Raw genomic sequence first — 20,569 nt, forward strand, 5'->3', positions numbered from 1 at the left:
GATGGTGTGGGATAGTCTTGGGTGTGAACGTGGTGCATTTTAGAGCTAATCATTCATTATGTTGGCTTCATAATGCAAAGTGAACTGGATCACTTCTAAATTATCTTCAAGCATCCCAGCGAGAAGTTAGCTCCCACACTCAGGGCTTTAAGTGGGTCTGGGCCTGCCGGTGCCAGGCCCCGGCAGTCTCCGAAATCTTGTTTTGAGGCGGGGCACTGCCGGTGCCCACTAATGCGCCCTGGCACCCCCGGTCACCACATGAAAAGGCTTTATTTCTAAAGCCTGAATATCTCGCGCGTGTGCGAAAGCTTCAGGCTTCAGAAAAAAATGCCATAAAGGTGGCGCCACACCTACGAGGCATCCCTTCAACAAGAGATGCCCCTGGGTTGGCGCCACCATTATGGAGAAAACGTGAGGTCGCTGGAAGCAGAGGCCTTGTTTTCTAAATCCTGAAGCTCCCGCGCATTCATGGGAGTTTTAGTCTTCAGGAAAGGGCCTCAGCGTCCAGCGACCTCACCCTTTCAGCCTTAATGGTGACGCTGCCCCTCCGCAGCTGACGAGGGCCAGCGCTACCATTAAGGCTGAATAGGCGAGGCGCTGTCCCCTGCCAGGCAAGCCTTTAAAAAATAAAGGCAGAGATCCGCAGCACCCTCTCCCCTAGGGGAGAGAGTGTGCTGATCTCTACAAAAGGCTGCTTGGCAGGGGTGCCAGTAACCCATTCAGCCGGGCTCGTCAAGGAGGTGTGGCCTAACGGGCCATCAGGCGACCCCCGCCGTTAGGCCATGCCCCCTTGATGGGCCCCGACTCATTTTGTATTGCCACTTAAGGCACTGCCCACACTCCACCTTGTCACTTGGGGATTTCTGCACCTGCAGCATACATGACAACCCCGCCCCCCAACCCAATTTAGGTGATTTTTCAATAAATATTTTTGACATATTTTACTTACCTCCACATAAAATAATTAAATCCCCATGCAATCCTAGGGGGAAATTACTTTTTCCCGCTTTCTGTGGCAAACTATCCCTCCCAGGTGCTCAAGAATGTTGGCATGTATGCTGCAGTTCAAATTAAAAGTTGCACCCGTGGATCCAGGCCTGCTCCTCAACCTGTAGAGTCTCCAAGACAGGTAAAAGCTGATGCTTTTGACAGGTACTCCCATTTTAGTCAATGGCAGTTAAGGTGAGTGATAAAGGTTTTCCTCTGCGGTTGAGCCCACTGAAGTCTTTGGAAGACAAGGGTCTTATTGCTTGGACGAACAATTATTTAAGTTGGGGGACAATGTCCAAATCAGGGTGAGTTGGGAGATTTTACTTGCACATCTCTGACGTTTTCCGTGACCATGTGTGAGAAAGCCACCCAGTTGTGTTTTGCTTGGAATTCTGAGACTTGTAATTTTCCTAAATTTCATATGGAAAAGAAAAAACTACAGTCCCAGACACCAAACAGAAAAAAAGACTGTATGGATTTCTCACACATGTTCATGGTAAACTTGTGAGCTCTGGAGCCCAGTTCAGAAGTTCAAACATCGCGTAATGTAGCTCTCTTTATCGCAAAGCAGACTGGACAGTTATCAAGGATCCGGTTACGTCCCTCTTAGAAGAAGAGCGTGTGCATATGGCCAGCAATCTTGCTTGAAGATCACTTCCGCTAATGTGTGGGTGCACAACATCTCATGCAAGTTGTTTATGTCACTTACTGCTACATGGAGTGTAATGTGGAGATACAATCTGAAGAGTAAGAGTATTCCTAAGAAACACTAACTTTTGAACTGCCTGTTTTTTTTTATGCACACTGGCAGGTGGTAGTTTAACCTGGGTTGTGTTCTCAGTGAAACAGTAAATAGTAAAGGAAAGATGTGTTGCTCAAACTTACAAGTAACATTCTGAAAACTAAATTGGGGATAGCAGAGGAGCTGCCATTTCAGAAACTGAAAATAAGCCTTTTGGTAGACCCTCATCTTATCATCAACCTGACTTCCCTAAGATTCTTTTGTGGAGACCAATGTGTAAAATGTACCACTGGGTGCATTCCCATCGTAAATGCAGTCCAATGGCAAGATGCATCTCGTATTCTGTTTCTACAAAAGTCAAGCCACGCTGAGAGCACCAAAATTTGATAGACATGTTGGGAATTAAAAACTTGTTAGTGAGGATTTAGAGGATTCTCTGGCTAGGATATGATATTGTATTTGTATCGCACTCATACTGTTGGGTGTCTTGGCCCACGTTCAAGTTATTATGCTGCAACACTTGCTGCTGTGGGCTTAGGAAATCCAAGAGGGCAGAAAAGCCCACATTTGCGACAGAATCCTGGAGAACGGTGCAGTTTTGCGCACAGCAAAATGGTCCCCTGACCTGCCACCTACCAGTGCGAGCGCGAGGGGCCAGGAGTGCCATGAGTGAAATGTGTGCCAAAGGAAAAACAGCAGTGCCGGTGGCTAAAAAAAAAAAGCGCTTTGAAATCACCTTTGTTTCCCTGAAATGCTAGCTAAAAATGCCTATTTTAAACATCGCTAGATATTCAAAAATCTCAATGACCACCAGCAGACATTTGGCAGAATGTAGTCTTGTGTGCATACAAAATCTGGAAAGAGAAAGAGCCCAAAACAATGTTATAACAAAACTGGCTGAGCTGTGGATGTCAGTAGCTGAAGTGAAATTGGACTGAAAGACACTAAAACCTAAATGTTTAAAATAAATGAGTGACCTACTGTTGAGTGTCACATAGTTTGCAACTGTTGAAATGCCATAGTTTTGAACTTAGAATCAGCGTTCTAGCTGCATGTGTAAAAATTGTCAGTTTGATTTGAATGTAGAAAACTGGCAACTAAAGTGACATTTAGCTGAAGCCTGGCTTGAAGAGAGTGAATTCTGCCCGGCAACTACCCGCGACAGGAGTGAAACTTGCTCAGCCACTCTTTCCAGATCTGGCTGCATTCTGCTGGCCCCACCAAAAGGAGATGACACCTCCCTGATTGAATTAGGGGAGGAGCACCTGGGGACTACAGGAAACTAAAAAAAGCACTGTCCTTGGCCCAGGCAAAATGTTAAATTAGGGGGGTCGTAAATGGCTTCCTCTTGGAAGGAATCGGGGAGGGGCTCTGCATCTGTGAGCCAGCTGAGCTTGGGGGAAGTGGATAAACCAGAAATTCCACCATGTGCTTTGGAAAACCACACCCCTTTGGGGCCAGAGCATAATTTTAAAAAGATGGATAATTCATAGTGCGGCCTTGTAAAAATTATATAAATAACATCATCATTCTTGTGATTTTTCTCTGCACATTTTAAGAGGTGTTAGGACCCTCTGGTATGTTCTTGGGGATAGTAGCGGAAAAAAGGTTGTTACTCCAAATGTATGCATGTTAAAAATCTGACATTTTTTTCATCTGAAACCCATATCCCTGGTGCACATTTGTGTAAAATCTGGAAAGGTTTGGAGGTCGTTATCTGGATGAAAAGGGCAGAATTCTGTCATAATGTGAAAACAAGGAAATAATATGAGGCAGGGTAACCAAAAAGGAAACACACCAAACACAGGTTACAAAGGAACATACAAAGTACTTTATTTTATACTGAATCCAGTTACAAAAGAACAGAACAAAATTCAGATAGCTATCGACCCTCAGTACAACACAGCGAACTCCGGCGTGGTTCGGTGTGCTCAGTGAGTGCAAAAATTCATTGAAACAGTCAGGCTTTTATACATTTCAAGCCTGCTGTTCAGCCCTTCTTTGGGTTAACCATTCCATAAATAAGTTACTGCTCTAGGGTCCCTTGCCAGGTCAAATCTAGTTCATCTTAGGTTTATACATTAACAAGAAGAAATGGTAATAATGTATGCTCTAGGCCTAATATTACAATGTGGGACTTAATTTATACAATATAGTTAAGCAGGTGTTCTCATTCAATTATAGATCAGTTTCAGTGATACAGGTAATCCATTGCACACAGGTCAGCAGAAGGACAAGGTCTCAGCTCATGACCCTGACAAGTGGCCTGCAGGCAAGGTATACATTGGCTGTACAGAGGTCATGACAATCGAGTTCTGTTCTGAATAACATAGGCTACCATTTTAGCTCACATGGTGACTTTATAGAGCAAGAAAACCTAAAATGGCGGCTTGACCCAAAATGACAGTTTACATGGTTTCTAAGGTCAGGACCTTGCAATGCGAGTTTATTCACATGTAGTTTATAAGCAGCTTGTTAGCAGCTTGGCGTAGGCCAATATACATATATTCATAGCAATAGGAGGCACAATATAATTTCTAGTTTGACAAACCCTCCTTTTGGCCTATGCCAAGTGCTAAACTACTTCTGATCTCCCTGCAAATAACTCCATGTGCCATCGTCCATACACCCTGAATAGCTGTCAGAAATATCTATCGCCATTAGATCTTTTACTAAGATCTCTTTCAGTACATACTCCTTAGAGGTTTTATCCGGGGCATACACTTTATGTCCTATTGTACCTATCGCCTGAGCGCAACATCCCCCTAGCATTGAACATGTACTTGGTAGACATTGGATACAGCAACAAAGAAATAGCAGAATTCCCAAAATAATCAGCAAGACTGAAAGCACTTTCCAACCCCAAGACCGCAAGAAGTCCCAGAACCAAGCGCTAAGATCCCAATTTCCCTCGGGAACATGCACTTCTGAACTAAGAATGTGCAGATTCTGTATTGCCTTAAAAATAGTTGGGGAGGAATCCGGAACGAAAACACAGCAAGCGGACCCCACTAGTTTACATACTCCACCACGTTCAGCCAGAATGACATCTAATGCCATCCGGTTCTGAAGCGCTACCAATCTGATCGCTTTCTGCTCTAAAGTCATATTATAGAGTATATCTGTGGTCCGGTTAATGGTTCTCTCCAGTACTCTCGCTAGTTTCCTGATATCCTCGGAATTTGCTATCTGCCCAAAGAATGGAAGGAATGATTTCGCTACATCTCCTAAAACCTGTGCTGGAGTGTCGCCATTCTCGTCCCGCCGTGGACGAGCCTTCGAAACCTCTACAGTACTTGCTATAAACACCCCAGGTAACAGGATTCCTAGATAACAAGTTCCCTGCCAATCCCTGGGCAACCATGGAAATGCTACATTACCGCAAACAAAATAGATAGGTTCGCCTACATACAAAGGTCTGTCTTTCCCAGTCAAATTTGCAACGTTGGCACAACCTTTAAAATCTCCCATTGACCGGGTGCCATTGCTCTGTATGCAGAAAGAAACTGAATCGGGGCTATGGTTAACAGTATAAGAAGGAGGCACGGCATCCTTATTGCCTATCAGAGCCATTTTAAAGAAAATCAAAGATTGGAAAGGACGAGGCAGTCTATCAGAAGGCCTAATAGAAGCAATATTGAGCTTACTCTTATTTGCGAAAAGCGAGCATCCCAGGGGAGTCAGAACATGTTTCTCAAAACTATTCAAATTAGTGCCATCAAAGTTCCCCGAGATGCTATTGTTCCATCGGCCAAAGAACAGTGCTCTAAGTGAAGCATAACAAGCAGTTGTCAAAGGTAAAGGGTGAATATACCAACCTAGCCCCTTGTTGCGGTAAATGCGAGCAGATCCAACAATTGGTTCTGTTAAAGATTGCATGGGTAGCATTCATAATTAGAAGTAGAGTGTTATTTTGATAATGTCATCTATGCAAAAGATCTCTAGGTGACAAGGTATGTAGTTGCACAGAAGGAGTGGGAACAACAGTTATATTTTCAACAGGTAGGAAATCATTCAAATGGTACATTCTCTCCAAATACCAAAACCCACAACCAACAGTTACTAAAAGTCCCGTGATTATCACCAGTAGACAACAAAACGTTTTCGGGGCCCCCATACATATCTGCTCATTGTCTCTCCTAGTCACATTTTTGTCCAAAAGTTCAGTACGAACGGTAGCGGATGCGGGCATTGTCGTCTTCAATCGAGAAACCCCAATTGTTCATTTGTTGGCGACTCCGGTCGCGCGTCTTCTTAATGTCTTTTCCCACAACCCTTAGCCAGCAGAACCCTTCATGCAATTGGGCCCAAAAAAGGCAAGCCCTCAAATTCTTTCAATTGTGCAGCAAGAGCCGTATTGCAAACCTATCTCCTTGGGCGGAGATTATACTTCACAGTTTCCAGTGCAAAAGAATCAGCAGACAGGATGTCGTCACTTCCCACAGGAGGTGGCGAGTGAATGGAAGTTGGATCAGAAGATGGATAATCCACAAACGATGCAGTGGGAGAGCAAGGAGGCAAGATGGCCGTTTTGTCGGGCCTTACAACTTCCGTAACGGCCTCCGATACTCTCTTTCCACCGTCTGCCGTTTCAGGTACATTGGTTTCAATGTCGGAAAGGGGTTCTGCATCTTCTGTATCGTATGGCACTGGCTGTGGGATCCGTTTGGTGTGGCTGCCGTGGATCCAGTGGCGACGTCCTCCTACCCGCACCGCAGTCTGAGTGACCAGGAGCACCTGGTAGGGGCCCCTCCAACGTGGTGTGAGGCAAGACGCTCTATCGAAGGATTTAACGAGGGTCCAATCCCCTGGTCGTAGACTGTGACCGGGGCCCTCGTACCTCACCGGCAATGCCTCTCGCACCTGGTGATAAATTGAAAACAGGTTTTTAGTCAATTGGTTACAATAGTCGGAGAGAAGTACATTTTCTACATCGCGCAATGCGCAGCTTTTAGGCAAACCCCAAGTATTAGCAGGTCTCCCCATTACCACCTCAAAGGGAGAGAGCCCAGTCTTAGTTTGAGGGGTTGTCCGCATTGAAAGTAACACGATCAGTAAGGCGTCCGGCCATTTTAGTTTGGTGCCGGCACACGTCTTAGCGAGCTTGTTTTTTATGATACCATTGTGTCTTTCCACTAATCCGGCGCTCTGAGCATGTCTGGCTGAATGGAATCGTTTGTCAATTTGCAATGCCGTACATGTCTGTAGAATTACAGCAGCGATAAAATGCGGACCATTATCCGACCAGATAACTCTCGGCAAACCGAACCGTGGGAAGAATTCCTTTAACATGGTCTTTGCAGTGGTCATGGCTGTAGCGTCTTTAACAGGGAAAGCCTCGACCCACTTACTAAAGGCGCAAATGACCACAAGGACATATTTTAGATTGTTACATCGCTCCATTTCAATAAAGTCAAAGTGAATCACTTCAAACGGGACAGAAGGAGGCCCAAAGCTACCTCTTGGAGTTGCTGTCCCCTTTCCCACATTGTGTTGTAGGCAAATCATGCAATTTCGGACATAATTTGCTCAGCAATAATGCTGGGCAATTTTTGAAATCTTATCATTTACCCAGACTTTCTCTAACATTCTCGTGATCTGTTGAGCGCACACATGTGTGGGACCGTGTGCCATGGTAACCATCATTACTATATAGGCATTAGGAAGCAACCATTTCCCTTCAACCATGTCCACCCAACACCCATCATCATCGAGTTTCTCCAAGCCGTCAGCCCACCTCTTGGATTCTTCTAATGTGACATCGGCTTGGATATCCCGTACAGACCCGACACCCTCATCCATTGCATAGGCATCTACAGTCTCCCTTGAAACATACATCTCCATGAAGAGATCAGAGGCAGTTTGTCTAGCTATTTGATCAGCGAAAGCATTCCCTTTCCCTACATCATCTATAATCTTGCGATGTGCTGCACACTTAATGATTGCTAACTGACTAGGGAGCGCAAGCGCTGAAAGCAATTGTACTATCAGGGAGCCATGTTGGATCTTGGTGCCATGCGAAGTTAAAAACCCTCTCTCTGACCAAAGTCTCCCAAAGTTGTGAGCCACCCCAAAGACATACTGGCTATCAGTATATATGTTTACTGTTGGCCCTTCGGAAAGCTCACAAGCTCGAGTCAATGCTATAATCTCTGCGGCCTGCGCAGAGTTATGCGTAATTATCTTGGTCTCCACAACCGTACTCAATGTAGTGACTGCATAAGCAGATGTGGATGTACCATCCAGTAGTTTGAAGCAGGAGCCATCACAAAACAGCTCCCCTTGTGGGTTATCCAAAGGAGTGTCCCTCAAATCAACTCTGCCTTTTGTATCTTGTTCAGTAGTATACAGGCAGTCATGTGACTCTTCGTCATCGCAAACAGTATTTTGCGGGAAAGGTAGGAGTTCAGCCGGATTAAAAACGCAGCACCTCCTAATTTGAATGTGGGGAGAAAAACAAGATTAATTCATATCTTGTCAGTCGTGCGGAGGTGAGGTGTTGCGTTTGGGTTTTGTTCAATAGAATATCTACAGCGTGAGGCACCATCAGGGTTAAATCATGACCTAGGACCATTCCCTCACTCTGTTTTACAGACGCAGCAGCAGCAGCGACAGCGCACAAACATCTTGGCAAAGCGCATCCAACAGGATCAAGGGCGGAAGAGTAGTAACCGCATGGCCTATTCTTCCCTCCATGTTCCTGCGTTAATACAGCCAAAGCACATCCATCACATTCATGCACAAACAACAGAAAGGCCTTCTCATAGTTCGGTGTGCCCAAAACTGGCGCCGAACATAATGCAGTCTTGAGCAACTCGAATGAATGTTGATGCTCCGTATTCCATGGCAATGGCGAAGAAATACCCTTCTTCGTCAAGGCCAACATCGGTTTTATCACTAGTGAGAAGTTTGGGATCCATAACCTACAGTAAGAAGCCATACCTATCAAGGCTCTAACTTCCTTTTGTGTATTTGGGACAGACATGCCAGAAATGTGTTTTATTCTTTCAGGTGTCAATCTTCTTCCCTCCTTTGACAGGAGATAGCCTAAATAGGCGACCTCCTGGCAACAATATTGAAAGTTTTTGAGCAAATCTTTGTGACCATGCTTAGCTAGATGGATGAGCAACAACACAGTGCCCTCTTTACAAGAGCTCTCAGAGTCAGCGGCTAAAAGCAAATCATCAACATATTGAAGCAACGTACAAGTAGGGGGCAATCCAAGGGTATCAAGCTGCTCTTTCAAAGCCCTACTATAAATACTAGGACTCTCAGTACAACCTTGAGGTGCACGAGTAAATGTGAATGAGCGTCCCTCTAAGGTGAACGCGAACAAGTATCTACTATCCTCATGTATAGGAATACTGAAGAAAGCATTATTTAGGTCCACAACACTGAAGGGAGTAGCCGTAGCTGGAATCATGGTTAATATTGTTGTCACATCAGGCACAATTGGAAATTGTGGAGCGACGACTTTATTAATAGCACGTAAATCAATTATAAAACGAAATGGAATTGCATTATCACCTTTTTTGTACACGGGTAAAATCGGACTATTGCACAAACTTCCTGCAATCTCCTCAATCACCCCACGATGCACAAAATCGGAAACAATGCTCTTCAAAGCTCGCTCGCCTTCAACTGAGATCTTATACTGTGGAATACGGGGCAGCTTAATTCCATGTTTCAAAACTATTTTAACAGGCTCAATCTGCAAAACACCGACATCATTGTCATCAACTGCCCACAAACACTCTGGTACATTACTGAATTCTGGCGGCAAAGGTCTAGTCAAGAATTGCAAAACAGAACATTGCTGTGGTGAAATCGTCAAACGCACTCCATCAGAAGAACAATGAATTACCGCATTTAATTCCTTCAACAGATTCAACCCCAGCAAATTCTCTCCACAATTCGAAGTCAAGAGAAATGGACAGTGGTCCGTAAAGGGACCCAAAGAAATACGTACTGGTGAAGAAACCGAACAAACAACTGGTGTGCCAGAAAACCCTACAGAAACATTGGTTTGCCCTGACAGTGGAATGTTTGGAACCCGAGAATGATCAATGGAGCACTTCTGTGCTCCAGTGTCTATCAAAAATTGATGTTTCCTATTTCCCACTACCATTTCAACGTAGGGACCTTTCTGATTAACGGGAATAGGTGTAGGTTCCAAACCCTGCTTCGGGCAATCCTAACGAAACAAAATATCATCAAAAGGAAGCTCCTCAGATAGATATGCAGCAGAAGGATGATCAAATATGTTTCTAGTATCCACACTCGAAGTCTGATTATCCTGTGAAAAAGGTTGTTGGGGATCCTGCGAAAACTGGCCTCTACCAGGGCCCCCTACACCCGGGCGACCTCTGGATTGTCTACCCATATTTCCAAATGTGTTATTCGACCTCTGTCGAAGGACTGGGCATTGTGCACCCCAATGACCCTCCTGGCGACAATAGGCACACTGGTTAATATTCACAGGACCCAAGGGCACATTCCCTTGTGGAACATACTGACCTCTAATCTGCAAACTACCCCCTCTGGGGCCTCTAACAATTTGCTGTAACAATACTTTAGTCTTCAAATCACCTTTTCTCTTCTCGACTCTATCTTTTTCATTATTGACACGGTTCTCGTAGTACTGAGCCTTGTGCAGTACTTCTGATTGGGATTTCGCCTGCCAAGCGCTCTCAGAAGACATAATTTGTGACTGGATGCCAGGCAGCAATCCACGTACAAATTTGTCCACAAATAATCTTTTCCCAGACTCTGTGCCTAAGTCTTGTCCACTGAAATCCGAGAATACCTGTTCGAACCGATTAAAGAACTCGGTAGCACCCTCAGATTTTCCTTGGACACAGGCCGTAAGCTTGTCCCAAATAATTGTCTTTTCAGGGATTATAGTTTTCAGTTTTGCAATGATTCTGTCAGGCAAAGTTAGTATCACCTGAGGTGGTCTCTCACCAGCTGGCCTTTCCCCATTAAGCCTAACTATGTTAGCCCATGTATCTCCCAACCCTGGTACATCGTCTCTAGTTCTAACTTGTTTCCACAAATCTACAGGCAGGAGTACAGGGAATAGCAAATCAATGTCGCTTAGGGTAAGCACTGAGGACTGCAAAACGGACTCTATCTCTTTATAGAACCCTGTCGGATTTTTCCTAATGTCAGGAATAGTTTGTCTAATAGTATTCACTTTCTGTCGTGAAAACGGGACGTGAACAAACTGCGATACATAATGTGCAGGAATGTCCACAGCAGGTGTACCTGCTGCACCATTAGCAGGAATCTCAACCTTTGGGACAAATGTCGGAGGAACCTCTCTCATAGGCAACTGAGATGTAGGCAACTCCGAACGCTTACTAAGCAACAGAGCTAAGTCGAGCGCTAAAGCAGTTGAAGAAGTGTCAAGTGAAAAAGCTCTCTTATAAATGCTCAATAACTCTGTGGGACAACTAACCTTTCTCTTTAAACATTCATCCTGCAGGTACTCTACCATTACCTGTATCACTTTCCTCTGCATTTCTAGCGTATATTGACTGCATGTGTCATATACCTCAACTGGAGTTATCGATATGTCTGAAATCCAATTAATCGCATCTTTTGTACAAATTCGCGCCTCCTCAGATGTCGATTTACGACACGGAAGAAATCGTTTCTGTACATACATACTTTCTTCTTCGTCATCCTCATTCCGTAACCTTTCCAACTCCTTTCTATACTCAAATATCCTCTCAACATGCTCATGTACCTTCTCCACAGTGGGCCTCATTACGACCCAGGCGGTAAGTTACCGCCTGGGTCGTACCTTTACCACCATGGCGTAAACTACGTTTACGCCATGGTGGTTGGCGGACTTACCGCCCCATTCCGAGGTTGGCGGGGCGGTAAGTCCCCAATCCCCATTTACCCTTCCCCATTCCCATTTTTGCCCCATAGGGCATAATGGGAGTGGGGAAGGCGTTAATTACGCCACCATAAATTACGGTGGCGTAATTAACATCAAGGTCCCTTAGCGCCATGGATCTTAACACCTGCTAGGTGTTAAAACCTCCATGGCGCTAAGGGACCTCGGAATCAGGCGGTAAGGGTCGGCGCTGTTTACGCCGCCGTAAACCCCTTACCGCCTGAGTCGTAATGAGGCCCAGTGTCTCCTGAAAACGCTAAAGTATTCAGGTCCCTCAACCCTTGTGGGAGGTCTGCATTATTTAATTTACCCCACATTATACATAAATGAATCCCTAAACCTTCAATGAAAACATTTTTCTCAGGAAAATTATCCATATTAGAAAGTGTGGCAAGAACATTAGCTCGATCATCTCTATCCATACAATGCTTAGCCCATGCAAACAAATCCTGTTTCTTTTCTGTAGGAACAGTATTACGAGTAACAATCCTCGACCCCGCACCCTTATCAACTACAAGCGTTACAGAACTACTTGGGAGTGAGGGTGCAGGCAAATTCAATGGAGGTACTATTACTGGTGCAATGGGAAGAGGCAGAGGAGCAGGTGGAGGAAAAACAACCGGAGGAATAGGAACAACAGGTTGAGCAGGAAGAGCAGGAATAACAGCAGGAAGAGGTACAGCAGGAGGAAGAGGAACATACGGAGGTGGTGCAGAGGCACCAGGCCTTCATTCATTTAACAATTTGTCGATAAACTCATCAGAAACATGAAGATCTTTAGAAGAATAGATTTTCTGAATACTGAGTGAGAAAGCCCTGTCCATATTCCTAACCGACTCAGACTGTTTGTCCTGATCATATAACAACGCCTTTTCAGCATTTGTTTTATGACGGCGCACATGTTTTTCCCTACTTTTAAGCTGCTGCAACGCTTCTCTTTTCCAATTTTGCAAAACATCAAATGCTGCAGGTCTGGCCTTCTTTTTTAACAAGACTGACTCTAAATATTCAATACGAGGGATCTCAAAACTACCATTGACTGGCCAATGAAGTTCGGAGGCACGTCTGGTTTGTCTGTGCCAAATTTTATTAAATACTACACTTCCAATGCCATGCTTACAGTACATAGTCCATGCCGGCGACCCCTCCTGCGGTGCCGGACGGCCAAATTCCAAAGATTGTCTATCGCTGCGGAACAATGCCCTAAAGCAGCTAGACAATTTCCCAGGCATTTCTCAAATACTCGGTGTTACCTGGTCAATAATTGTGTCTGCAGATCCAATGCGCCAAATTCAAATTGTCAGGGTTGAGTTAAGAGTCGGGTAACAACTCACCTGACCAAACCTAAGGAGGACCGATCGGTTTACAAAGGACTTACCTAACGAATTTTACCTTGTGTATGGTGATTTCGGCAAATCTGCCCGCCTCAAAAAATTGACCCTCGTCAAGATGCCGTCTCAGACCACACGGCTATCGTCCAGGGAACGGATCGTGCAGTGCTGTTGAGGTGTCGCGTCTCGTTCAGTCGGGCCCGTTATGTCACACCGTCCGATCCCGGTCCGATAGCGTGCGTCAACCTTCAATAATCCGGCATCAATCTTGAGGGTCCCTATTCCGGGCGCCAACTGTGAAAACAAGGAAATAATATGAGGCAGGGTAACCAAAAAGGAAACAAACCAAACACAGGTTACAAAGGAACATACAAAGTACTTTATTTTATACTGAATCCAGTTACAAAAGAACAGAACAAAATTCAGATAGCTATCGACCCTCAGTACAACACAGCAAACTCCGGCGTGGTTCGGTGTGCACAGTGAGTGCAAAAATTCATTGAAACAGTCAGGCTTTTATACATTTCAAGCCTGCTGTTCAGCCCTCCTTTGGGTTAACCATTCCATAAATAAGTTACTGCTCTAGGGTCCCTTGCCAGGTCAAATCTAGTTCATCTTAGGTTTATACATTAACAAGAAGAAATGGTAATAATGCATGCTCTAGGCCTAACATTACAATGCGGGACTTAATTTATACAATATAGTTAAGCAGGTGTTCTCATTCAATTATAGATCAGTTTCGGTGATAGAGGTAATCCATTGCACACAGGTCAGCAGAAAGACAAGGGGCCTCATTACACGGTAGGCGGTAAAAAATGTGATTTACCGTCATGGCGCTATTAGCGTGTCCGCCATCGTAGGAGACCGCTAATAGCGTTCCATTACGAGTTAGCGGACACGCGCATAGGGCATGCCGGTAAATGACCCTACCGCCATGGCGCAAAAGCACCTTACCGGCTCCGACCAAAGTGCTGATTGCACCTGCGCCCTCATGCTGCACGCTATTAGCGGTCACCGCTGTTAGCGGTCACCGCTATTAGTGGTCACCGTAAAATACCGGAACCGGAAATAGCGTCATCGCACCGGAATGGGAAAGAGCCCGGCGGCCATCTTTAAAAACACAACCCAGGCCCTAAAGAAAGCCGATGCGCGCCAGCGCAAAGAACGCTTCTCAAACGAGGAATTGAAAATGCTGGCAGACACCCTGGCTGCAAATGCAGACGTAGTGTTCGCTAGCGACATGCGGCGCCCGGCACTCCTGAGAAAAAAGAAAATCTGGGCTGAGGTGGCGCAGAAAGTCAGTGCGGTGGGCTCCACCCCCCGCACCGTAAAGGACGTGCGCAAGCGGTGGGATGATCTGCGCCTCCGCGTACGCAGCATTTTATCGGCCAACAGGAATCTGGCCATGGGCACAGGAGGCGGAGGTGGATCCCCGATGAAGATGCAGGAGTGGGAGGAGACATGTGCCAGCACCATTGGCATAGAATCCATCGAGGGAGTGGGCCGAATGGAGTGTGGTGTGGCAACAACGTCAGACGGAGGTGAGTGACCACGCAAAAAACACAGCAATGCTAAGCATGAGTCCCTCCCCCAAATGTGAAATGGGAATTAGCTAATGGATGGGGTCATCACACACACATGTACACAACCCTGCATATATGCCCTGCACATCCCCACACAACCACATGCATGCAGCACCTCACACACGTGTCACCCTGACACATGTCCGGATGACCCACCCATCTGGCCAACAACCTGCAGGCCCAAACTAGATGTCCAAATCCAAAGAACTGCAGCAACAACAACATATGCATGATGCACGTTGACCCATCACTGATGTTATCCCTGTCTTGCTCCCCCACAGGGTCACAATCTGACAGTGAGGAGCTGGACTCTGCAACGCAGGCCCCACCACCCAAAAAGCAGGCCAAGGGAAAGGATGCAGGCACCAGGCCCAGTACATCGAGGGGCACTGGGATATCTGGAGTGGCCCAGCGTTCAAAAGCCACACACGCAACGACCACACCAAGGGTCGAAATGCCATCCGACACTGTGGCAGCACCCCCACCACCCACCCCCACCACTCAGGAGCCAGTGCCAGAAGGCACGCCCTCCGCAGCCAATAGCTCCGTCGGGGAAGCAGCAGCCACGGCACCTATGAGTGATGTGGACGACCCATGTCCGACACCGGAAGGGCAGCGTACACCCAGCACCCAGCTGTCCCCACTCCACAGCCCATGCAACACATCCAATGGCAGCATCCATGAGGTGCATGCCGGAGATGCAATGGATGGGTCATTCAGTCCCGTGGCGAGCTCACCTGATGTCGGCCACATGCAGCAAGCTGCGCCGAGGAGTAACAGGGGCAGGGCCGCAGACGACACCATGAGCCTGATACGCCAGCGCCAGGAGGAGCTCAATGCCCTGGTTGCCCGGCAAGTGAGCGAGGCTGCCTCGACCAGGGAGGAGATCCGGGTGTTGTCAAGGGACATGAAAGCTGCCATGGACAGCAACACGACGCGCCTATGTGACGAGATGGCCGCTGTGAGGCAGGTCCTAACGCGCATTGCGGAGGCGATGGAGAGCATGCGTCACTCACAGGGAGCAGATCAACCAGCCACCCCCTCGTCTACTAGCTCCGACCAGACAACCATCCTGCGCAGGTCCAGCCGGTCCTTGCGGCGGTCAGACTCACAACCCCCCAATGGTGGTAGTGGAGGAGGGAAGTAGGGCCAGCCTGTCCCTGTTGACACTTGGGAACTAATGCAGCACTGATGTGCACACCATGTTCGGTGGAGTTGTGGGGGGAGGGGGGTGAGGGTGTTTGGTGGAGTTGTGGGGGGAGGGGGGTGAGGGTGTTTGGGGGAGTTGTGGGGGGACGGGGGTGAGGGTGTTTGGGGGAGTTGTGGGGGGAGCGGGGTGAGGGTGTTTGGTGGAGTTGTGGGGGGAGGGGGGTGAGGGTGTTTGGGGGAGTTGTGGGGGGAGGGGGGTGAGGGTTGTTGGGGTGGAGGGTACATGCACGTTTGAATGTCATAATGCTCAATACACACGTAATGGCATGGATAATCACATGACTGGACATTGATCATTGTGTATGTGTGCTTTATTGTTGAAGGGTGCACTGTGTTTATGTCCTCCATACACCCCGTGCCCTGAGCTGAACACCAATTGCACCCTCCTAATCCATGTGCATCAGAAACAATGGTCTATCAGGTGCTGCCGCACAGCACGTCCCTCATGGGCATTGCCACCTGCATGACCTGCAGCCCCCTCTCCTCCATCCTCATCTCCGTCATCATCCTCAGACGGTGGTCGCAGTTCTATGTCAGGGGGCATTGGCACATTCCGTCTGATACACATATTGTGAAGCATGACACATGCCATGGTGATCTTGGCCACCTTCTCATGCCCGAACAGGAGTGCCCCGCCCGACCTGCTGAGGCACCGGAAGCGTTCCTTCAATAGGCCGAATGTCTGCTCGATCACCACGCGGGTACGGGTGTGTGCATGATTGTAGTCCTCTTCGTGCCTGTTCTGTGGGTTCCGCACAGGGGTAAGGAGCCACCTCTTCAGGGGATAACCTGCATCACCTGCATGGGTGCAACAATGGGTATGTGTAAGTGTCTACATAATGTGGAGCGTGCACATATCACACAAACAAACATTGCATATTCAACGACATCCACAGATCCAAGCACGCATGGCAATCAGGGTAACTGCAATGTGGGAAGGTGAGGTGGTCCTTGCAAGTGGACATGCACCATGCATGCATACGGCAGGGATTGCCATGTCCCGCCTGAGTTTAAGTGATTTGTGTTTCCTGGCCCTGGCAACGTTAGTGCCACACTGCTAGTACACTGCCATTCCTTAGTTGATGTCCCCATGCTGTTTGATGGCAATTCTGTGGTGGGGTACGGGTGTGCCTCACCACAATGGCTACAGGGGATCCATTTGTATGCACTCATGTGCGCGGACCATTTCTGATGTTGTTCAGCGTACATTTCAGTTGTGATTTTGATATGCATGTTGCTGATTTGTGTAATGGGGGGAATGGTGTGTTGTGCGGTGTGCATGTTGTTTGGAATGGCCTGTTTGACGTAATGGATTGATATGTTTGTCGTGGCACTCACTTACAGCATGTGGTTTTGTCTCTGGTCCATTGTGGGCTGCCTCACTGTACAGTGATGCAAATATGTATGTCCATTCTTCTCATGACACCAGTTCACGCCCAGTTGGAGTATGCATCTCCCCCCCCCCATTCACGCCCAGTTGGAGTATGCATCTCCCCCCCCCCATTCACGGCCAGTTGGAGTATGCATCTCCCCCCCCCCATTCACGCCCAGTTGGAGTATGCATCTCCCCCCCCATTCACGCCCAGTTGGAGTATGCATCCCCCCCCCATCCACGCCCAGTTGGAGTATGCATCTCCCCCCCCCATTCACGCCCAGTTGGAGTATTGGAGTATGCATCTCCCCCCCCCATTCACGCCCAGTTGGAGTATGCATCTCCCCCCCCCATTCACGCCCAGTTGGAGTATGCATCTCCCCCCCCACTTGCAATCCACATCACACTGACATGTGGTCGGCCTGCTACTCACCAAGTAGCCACGAACGTTGTCCAGCATGTCGCTCCATGTATCGTGGTATTGTCGAGTTCCGCAGGACCATTGCATCATGGGTTGAACCGGGATATCGGGCACAGCAATGTGTGATGATCTTGTTGGAGTCACATACCATTTGGACGTTGATGGAGTGGTATAGCTTTCTGTTACGGTACACTGCCTCATTGGCATGTGGGACCACCAGTTCTACATGGGTACAGTCGATGGCCCCGATGCAACTTGGGATGCCTGCCAGTGAAGGGAAGCCAACTTTGGTGTTGGAGATCTCCTGGGCAGTCCGTGGCATGTATATGTGTTGACTTGTGTGCTGCAGGAGGGCATCGAGCACCTGGTTCAGTGTGCGTGAGAATACTGGTTGTGATATGCCATGCATCTGACCTACCGTATGCTGGTAGGTGCCTGTGGCCAAGAAGTGGAGCACTGTTACCACCTTCAGTAGAGGGGGGATGGCAGTACGGATGTCAATGAGACTCACAATGTCGTTGTATATCATGTCTACTATGGTGGTGATGGTATCCCAGTCCAGACGGTACAGGGTGTGTATCTGCTCAGGGGTTAGGTTGACTGGACTGGCTCTGATCCTGGGAATTGGTGGCTGCCTCTGTGGTATCACTAGGTGCACTGGTGGTGCTTCCTGCGCCTGTCTTGCCCTCCTCCTCCTCCTCCTCCTCCTGCGTCTCCTCTGTGCTGCCTGTTGTTGTAGCTGCTGCACTGCAATCATGTCCTCTAGCCCATGTAATGCTGCTAGTATTGCATCCATCTTGGTGTGGGAATGGGTGTGGGGAGGGGTGTGGTGTGCTCTTTTGTGCTGCCAGTCTCCATTGCCTCCACCTGTGCTGATTTTGTCCACCTGTGGCAGGTGGGAACTCTGCTGTGCTCTTTTAACGTGTGGTTCGCGATGCCGGTATTAGCGCCTTGCCGGTAAGGGTTCTTTGGGTCTACTACATGCCGGTATTGCCATGTACGCATGGCTCGTGATGCCGTGATATTAGCGCTATGCCGCTATTTCCGGTCTGAGGGGGCGCGCGCTCACGGACTTGCCGCTAATAGTGCCACCGTACTTAGCCGTGCCGCTAATAGCGGTATGTCCGGGTCGTGATTGGGGAGGGGATTTACCGATACCGGTAATACCTTACCGGTAACGGTATGTCCCTACCGCCTACCGTTTAATAAGGCCCAAGGTCTCAGCTCATGACCCTGACAAGTGGCCTGCAGGCAAGGTATACATTGGCTGTACAGAGGTCATGACAATCGAGTTCTGTTCTGAATAACATAGGCTACCATTTTAGCTCACATGGTGACTTTATAGAGCAAGAAAACCTAAAATGGCGGCTTGACCCAAAATGACAGTTTACATGGTTTCTAAGGTCAGGACCTTGCAATGCGAGTTTATTCACATGTAGTTTATAAGCAGCTTGTTAGCAGCTTGGCGTAGGCCAATATACATATATTCATAGCAATAGGAGGCATGATATAATTTCTAGTTTGACAATAAGTGGACACGACATCTTACAAAGACAGGGATCGGAAGGTTTGGTACTACAGAAAATATGTTAACTGGACATATAATATTAGAAAAATGGTACATAGATAAATATGTATTTGGATCAGAAATAGATTTGTGTGCAATTTGACAAGGGGAGGATCCTCTGACCATAAACCTACCCCATCACTCTGACTCACAACCCAGTTCCCCCAATCAAGGGAGAGAGGAGGAACTGGCCTATGATAAGTTGAGAGGGTTGGGCATAGGAGATGAGCCGACCCTCCCACTTTCTAAACACATAAAAGGAGACTGTGTAGGACAGGTAGGGACATTCACTTCCCACTTCAAGCTGATTTCTTGTGGAGCGTTTTGCTAGAAGACACCAGATCCAGCACTTAGACTTCAAATCCAGATAAAGACCAGAACTTTGAATTCAGACTTCAGAATTTGTCAGCAGGCCTCAAAATCTTTTGCAAACTGATTCACCCCAGACTTCCAAGGGGCACATCAGAGTAAAACAGCCGGGCTGAGCTGTTTGATTCTGGCCTAAAACCCTGTGCCAGAAACACCCAGAAAGCAGAGCTGTACCCGGAACCAGAGACCAGACCGCCGTGCAGTGCGAAGAACTTTTGCCAGAACCAGAGATCCAGACCGCTGTGCAGTGCTGCTAGAAGAGCTGACCCAGATTGCTGTGAGCAGAACCAGGCAGAGACCGTCCGTGGCGAGGGAACCGCAGTCCAATCCTGACCCGATCAGTGGCAAAGTCACATTCCTGTCCAAAATCTAGTGTGATTACCCAGCTAGCACTGTGCCAAAACCAATCTCTTAGTTTAAAAGAATCTAATCCAAACTATTTTAACCTATTAGAACTGCCTCCTAGAATTGTGTCATTCTGTCATCTTTAAAGCTGAAAACTGTCATCTGTCATTCTGAAACTGTGATTTCATTTCTGAAAAACGACCTTCACAAAATCGTCCATATCTCCGGAACCGTTTGTGCTAGGAGCGAGTTTTAACTGTCATCTTAAAGCTAAGATTCTAAGCTTTCAAACAAGCCTAAAACCGACTTGTAGTGCCTCCGTAATTGCGCCCGACGCACTCGGATAATTTGCCGCGATTTGGCATTTTGATTCATTTTAGCCACGTGTAAAAATATTTGTCTTTTCTTGCATCCCTGAAATCCGTTTGCAACATAATAATCCCTCATTAATCATTGTAGCGCAGACCTGAACTCATTCCAAGTATCTATCACCTACCCTGAACCTCCTATAGGGAATTAAAAGCAATTTTAGCACATTTCGCACTTCATTGTCATCACATTCAAAGCATTTTGGGCCTGTGTTTAAAACTTCCACCTGTTTTCCTCTCAGCTTGCTAGGGGGGGGGACTGAATTATATTTGATTGCATTCCTGAGAACTGTGTGCTTCCCTTCCATCTCTTTACATTGCATAAAGGGGGAGGGGGGTGAATTGCTCCCAGGGGGAAAAGTGAT

This window comes from Ambystoma mexicanum, chromosome 1q (genome assembly GCF_040938575.1).
Source record: "Ambystoma mexicanum isolate Mex_15411 chromosome 1q, UKY_AmexF1_1, whole genome shotgun sequence".
In the NCBI taxonomy this organism is placed as follows: Eukaryota; Metazoa; Chordata; class Amphibia; order Caudata; family Ambystomatidae; genus Ambystoma; species Ambystoma mexicanum.